Source organism: Pseudorasbora parva, chromosome 16 (genome assembly GCF_024679245.1).
Source record: "Pseudorasbora parva isolate DD20220531a chromosome 16, ASM2467924v1, whole genome shotgun sequence".
Taxonomy (NCBI): Eukaryota; Metazoa; Chordata; class Actinopteri; order Cypriniformes; family Gobionidae; genus Pseudorasbora; species Pseudorasbora parva.
The window spans coordinates 29,875,516-29,882,582 of NC_090187.1; the positions used below are offsets into that span (position 1 = coordinate 29,875,516).

General features: G+C 39.4%; 1 protein-coding gene across 1 annotated transcript in view; it reads right to left on the bottom strand.

Annotated features, from left to right (window-relative positions):
* fam107b (family with sequence similarity 107 member B) overlaps positions 1–6,860 on the bottom strand; it is a 29,239-nt gene extending 22,379 nt beyond the window's left edge. Inside the window, exon 1 of the mRNA XM_067420195.1 lies at positions 6,676–6,860. The gene's annotated coding sequence lies outside the window, so the exon portion shown is untranslated. The remainder of the gene's footprint in view (positions 1–6,675) is intronic.
* Positions 6,861–7,067: the final 207 nt, after the last annotated feature.

The following is a 7,067-nucleotide window of genomic DNA, read 5'->3' on the forward strand; positions in this document are numbered from 1 at the left end:
ATTTCTAGACACTTGGGGACAATTTTCAAGCTAGGGGAACTCATATTAATGTTGAAAAACCTCATAAAAAAAGTCATGCCATGGGACCTTTAAAGGGGGGGTGAAACACTCAGTTTCAGTCAGTGTCATGTCAATCTTGAGTACCTATAGAGTAGCATTGCATCCTGCATATCTCCGAAAAGTCTTTATTTTTTTAATAATTATATAAGAAAGATGCGCTGTTCCGAGTCTTTCCGAAAAAAGCCGAGCGGGTGGGGGCGTGTCGTGTGAGCGGAGCTAAATAATGACGTGTGCAGCAGCGCGCTGTGTGTTGAGTCGAGTGCGTCATCCCTAACAGCGGGAAAAAAACTTTATTCAAAATAAAAATATGGCTTTTAATCAGATACAGCCATACATCTATGATCCGGAATCAGACCCAGAGGCTGCAGTTGAACAGGAGCAGCAGCAAAAACGACTAGAGCAGGACGTCTATATGTGGTACAAGTTATACACTAACTATATAATATGCTTAGCGGCTTGTGTTATTTACATATTTATACTTGAATTATATCGTCGTATTTTTGTCTTTGAAGGTGTACATGTGGGAAGTGCAGTTGTGCACGTGTGTTTGTGTGTTTACGGGTGGTTTGTGTAGACAGTAAGCGGACTAAAAAAAACACAGACATTTGAAGCAGTCTCACTCACCCTTCTAACGTTGGGACTACTCCATCCTTCAGCATTAGGCGATTGGGAAAATCCGGCGTCGAGCTGGGCCTTGTTTATGAAACAGTCGGCACCGAAATGCAGCGAACAGATATAAACATTCGCGCAACTCAGTTGCTGATCCGGAAAAGCAAATTACATCCACTGTTGCCTTAACGCGGGGTTTTGGGGAATCTTTGCAGGACTGTCTTGGTCTGGCAACCAAAAACGCACTTTTTTGGTGACATTGTTATGTGCTATGTGTAATTGTCACCTGTCCAGCATCCTACAAGCCAGCGCTTTGATGGGCGTAGGCTGTTGCTTTCGCTCTCTCCCTCGCTCTCTCTCACGCGCTTCCGGTAGAATTGTCCGTAAGGCCCATACAAGGAAAATCCGCCCCCATTAACGTCAAAGGGGCGCATGATCTCAAAAAACTTGCCGAAACTTATGACTAACCGGAAGTAGTATTTTTGACAAAGAAATACTCCCATCAAACGTCCACCTTAACTTTTGAAACTTTGTCTATGTTTAGTATGGGATTCCAAGTCTTTAACAGTGTAAAAAGATCAGTATGCATGAAACAGCATTTCACCCCCCCTTTAATCAAAATAACTTCCCCTCTCACCTGACATCTATTCCATTCTTTGGTAATGCGTTTACCGGCCCGAGGGTTGGACAACCCATCACTCAGTCACGTGATCACAGCAATAGCAAATGATAATAATGAATCCAATGTTTCAATCAATTCCAGACAAACAAAATCAGGTCCTGCACTACATTTTTTTCTTGTCAGAAAAGCCGTTTTGTTTGCCCAAGTCCCAAATGGCACCCTAAACACTCACAGCATTCCTACGGCTACGAGTCCGCAGTTTCATGACATTACACCGCTTTGACTGTCGGGAAGAAGTCTGCTACGGAGCTTGCACCAATGCAGGATTTTCTGCGTCCTACCAACTTTAAATATTTATTACAAAAGCTGTCGTGTATATTTTGACAGTAGCTGAATACAAAATAACCTGCTGTGGCATGATTATAGCTGCAAAGGAAGCATACTTACTGACAGAATACAAGTGGTAAAGTGACTGAAGCAGAGATCAATTGATGTCTTTGCTAAACTTTATACAATAACTCAAAATATTGCTTGTCTTAAGGCCAATTCACTGCACAGAAAAACACCAACAAACAAGTTTACACACCTTTATGAAAAATAACTGTCATGTTCACACTGCCCCAACAGACGCTGATTAAACATGTTCAGTCGGGTGAAAACAAACCCAGACCAACGGCAACAGACGCTGACAGGGGTAACACACTGATCCAACAAAACCCAACAAACATGTTTGTTGGCATTTGTCTGTGTGGTTTGAATTGGCCTTTAATAAATTACATTAAAACTGTCATAATTTTCTCACCCTCATGTCATTCTGTATGACTCTCTTCTACAGAACACATAGACACACAACAAAAAAAAAAATTTGAAGCACTGAATTTTGAATATTAAATTATTTTCAAAATATCTTCTGTTGTCCATCTTGGAATGACATAAGGGTGAGTAAGTGATGACAGAATTTTTTTTTTTCATCCCTTCAGGCCAAACGGTGCAAGCTAAAACTAAGCCAGCATCTCCATTCTCAGGTCACCATTAAGACCCCTGACCACATGGAGACTAGATCAGGGGTACAGCAACTGTCCAGAATGGGTCAGGTGTGTATAAGTATGTATATGAGGGATCCAGCAACTGTGAGCTATAGAACAAAGACAGCGCAACAGAGGGACCATTGATTCTGCTCAGCTGTGGCCAGCACCTGCTGGGTCACAGCTTACGTTAAATAGCCGTGTGAGAGGAGCTAATGTATGTTTGGGGACCTGTGTGTGAATGCATGCAAAAGTCTGTGACATTTAGGATTACTGACTAATGATTTCAAGTAATGAAAAATCGCAGACCACACTGGATTGACAGATTGATCAGTGGTGATCATGTAGGCAAACATGAGTTTGAATCTATCTTCCGTCATTACTAGACCTTATTCCTCCCATCAATTGCTTTTCCATTTCTATTTAACTATGACTTAATGTGACAGAAGGTCATTCAAATCTACATACATGACTTCACACATTCAAAATTTCCCAGCGTTTACACTCAAAAAATTAATTTAATGCACAGGGCTTATAGGAAAGTCTTAAAACTGCAAACACTTCCCTCAGAGGCATGACAGCAAAATGCCAACTGTTGCCTTCATGATGAAGAGGATAAGCCATCAAAGACTGCTGACCTGACAGATGTATTTAACCTGTCGTGTGGTGTGTGTGTGTGTGTGTGTGTGTGTGTGGGGGGGGGGGGGGGGGGGGGGGGGGGGGGGGCTACATGTGTCTGCATGCCATTTATGTGCCTGCTTGAAAACAGCCAGTTTTGTTAGTGGCACTTGCTGAGGTAAGTACTATCACTGTTACTATTGCTCATATAAGGGAAGTATCACTACTAGGATTACTGAGTTTAACAAACATGTAACTTTAAACTTCAACAACATTTGTGCTCTGAATATGAATGATACCTTAAATCATGCAGCCAGCGATCATCAGATCAATGATTTTTGCATTGCAGATGATAAAACAGGTGTAAGTAACCATCTTGAACATCCTAGTTTCAAGTATCTAGAGCAGACGTTCTCAACTGGTTTGGTCATGGGACCCACATTTTACCATGGTCATTAAGCCACAGCCCAGATTTTTAGAAATTTGAACCAGGCTACTTTATTTTTCAAAAATTGTTTACATAAAGTACCTACTTTACTTAACATACTCAGAAATTGTATGAATATTAAATGATGAATTAACATTATAATAAGGTAAGGCTTTAATATAGCAGTCCTAAACTAGTTATTGTTAATACAATAAAGTTAGTTAGTTCATATGAGCAAAAATTAGTTTTGGCGGCCGCCAAAAAAATGTTCAATGTAGAAAAACCCTGAACATCCTAGGAACCACCTAGAACATCCTAACAACCACCAATACTTGGCTGGCATCCTTCCTTCACAAAACGGACAATATCTTTATTATATTTACAATGGCAAAATCACCTCACAAGCATTTTGGGCTTCTATAAGACAATATGAAATGTTCCACGGGACAAAATGTTTCATCCAAGTCTGTGACATCCTGATTTAGATCTGCGATTTATCTTGTGGTCATGAATCGGGCACAATATCCATTAGTCCAGCCTTCCCTCTGCCCCGTGAGCTTTCTTGGACCATGTCGGGTGAGAGAGAAAAGGTATCTGATTGTCATGTTTCTTTTGTTTGATTTAAAGGAGGAGTGTGGGGGGGGGGGGGGGGGATCAATGTCAGCAACAGAATGCGAAGCAGCTATTGGTCAGATCCGACTAAAGGATTTACAGACAGCTGTCCATGTCTGGATTACTCTACAGATCTATAATTCACACAATCATACACCTAAACTTGTGTGCAAAGTAAACAATATGCAAAAGCTACAGCTTACACAAAGACATTTATGGTGGTGAAAATAACACAAATTACAACCAAAACAAGACAAAAAGAACACAGCATTCAATTTCCTACATCATAATTCAAATCGGATATTAAAACAATTTTTATCTGTTAAACGCTGTGCTATAGATTTATAATTTACCCTCCTCAAAATCACAAGATATCGCTCTACACATGGGTTCATTAAAAAAAAAAAAACCTTTATGTATTAAACACCATCCTGAATCACACATGTAACTACATATATCATTTCTCCATCCTAGTCTGCCTCTCACCTAACATTAAGCCAAAGACGCTTGAGACATTAATAACGGGTTTGGGGCAAAACTCTTTGTTCATGCCCCAACAAAAACACAGTATGCACTTCTATTTGACAAAATAATTAATCTGCTCAAGGACTGCCCATATTAAACCATCAACCAAACAACAAATCTCAACGTCGACCCATGCTTCGAAACACAACACAGGCTGTTTAGCATACCCCAAAATCCAGCCCCTGGGTGTCAACGTCACCACAGAAATCCATGGAAACGACTAACAAAGAACATAAACATGCACTCTGTGCTTTATGATTTCGAACCCTACATGAATATTGCATCATACTTTAATGAGCAGATATAGCTCAGAATCCTTTGTGCGGCAGAAACATATAGGCAGTCATATTAAAATGATGTATTATCATTATTTTTAATATGTATATGAGATACAAGAGAAGGTAAATGGGCAGACAAGGGGAAACAAAGAGACCTGTCAAAGAACAGCTCTGTTATAACAGAACAAAGCACATTGAGCATCAGAGACACACACGCGTGAACACGCAGCAGACCAAAACAATGATCCGTTTCAATGTGTTTCAAGTACAGAAATGCCACTGCCCCACAACAGAAAGAAGTTCCTCTAAAGCAACATGTTCATTAGTTTAATCAATATGCTGCATATAAATGCACACCAGCATGCACTCAATATGCAGTGTAGACAAAATTCAGTCTAGACCCGAGCATGCTGCTGACTCACAGTGTATTCAGAGAATTAAACAAGGTAATACCCAGTTTACAAGGAAATTAAATAAGCCAAAGTATTATTTTTTAATGTTTAATAACTACGTCAAAGCATATACATTTCTATAAATTCTAAATGTCTATATCCGCAAAGGAAACCTATTGAGAAAGGTCAAATTAAGGAGGCAGAATGCACCCTGAGTTGACCCCCATGTGTAAGAGAGCTGCTTTGAGAATACTAAGTCAGAACAGTTTTAACTAGATGTTACTACAAACAACACATGACCTAAAATGTTTCGTAAGGCTGAGGACATCGTGTGACTCCTCTCTAAATCACTCAACTCCACTGTCCTACCCATCCACAAGGGACAAGCATCATCATGTACGGGAAGACTGAAGTCATGTCTTTCTCTCTATCTCACTTTCTCTGCATCGCATTCATCGTTATACAAAACGGAAACCACACACAGAGAATGATAGCACGTGTGAGAGAAACAGATAAAGAGATAGGCAAACAGAAAACGGGAAGACTTCACTAGCACTAGTGGGGGGGAATGGTTCAAAGATCAAAAAACAGATGTAAGGCGTTTGACAAAACAGCCTTCAAATTGCAAACACATGTGTTCGAAACCAACTCATTCCTGCCCCCCAACATCCCCTCCAATAACGAAAGCTAGTTTCAATATGATCATACTGAACATTGATCATACTGAACACTAAATATCTCTACTAACAAGCTGATCTGAATCAGTCACTGTGGAGCATGTGCTCCGACTGTGTTCACTTGGACATAAGTGAATTAAATTACACTAAAACATCTATTTTTAGAAATATACACATTTTTAAGTTCCCTATAGTTTGTGTTTTAAATGAGAAGGTCTAATGTATGGATAAGATAAAAAGCTATTCAAGCGGAAAAATTTGACACTTAATGAGACACTGTACAGTAAGGACAACATGACAAGACAAGACATGACACGTCCCATGTGCTTAGAATTGCTGCTGACTACTTTATACCTCTATACTTTTTTAACTCAACCTGCATGCATTAAATACTTTTGCATAAGCCTTTTGCTCAGAATGTGAAAACATATAGAAATACGAAATTTTAATAAAGTTGTTTTATATATATATATATATATATATATATATATATATATATATATATATATATATATATATATATATATATATATAACGCAAGTTTGCAAGTGTATATAAACAAGACAAGCGATATGAAACGCCTACTTTCATTATTTCAAACATTTGCCATTGTTCTGGTGCGTCCTGAAGCGCGTGATTTGAGCGCTTTATTGTTCCGTTACTCATTGTTTGATCTATTGTCTTATACATTCACTATATAATCAATATATCATATGACTGTGTACATAAACATTGTTTCCAATAACGCTAGTCTCATTTACACCACGAAAAATAACGCGTTTCGATGCAAAGCGTCCTGAAAACAGACACACATTCAAACACACACATACCTCAAAATCAGTCCTGAACGATACTTCTCTATGGGAAGTGACTTCAGACGAACCTCAGTAGGAAAGACAGTTCACCTCTCCTGTTATGAAGGTGTGTCTGTTAAATCTGTTTTTTCTCTCTTGGAAACAGTTCAGTTGTATACAGGACCCTTGGAAATGTAAATTAATACTTAGAGTGGGGGGCGGACGGACAATATGACCCAACGCCTAGTCACATGCGATGCTCCGCCCATTTCGCCTCATGATTATTCATCAGCAGGGGAGACCCCGAAAAACTCTCTGGGCGTGGCGCAGTATCGGTGGGCGGAGACTATAGGCTACATAACGTACACAAAGCAAACGTGAAGGGATTTCACATTTCAAAAAAATTAAAATGCTGCAATACTTACTCC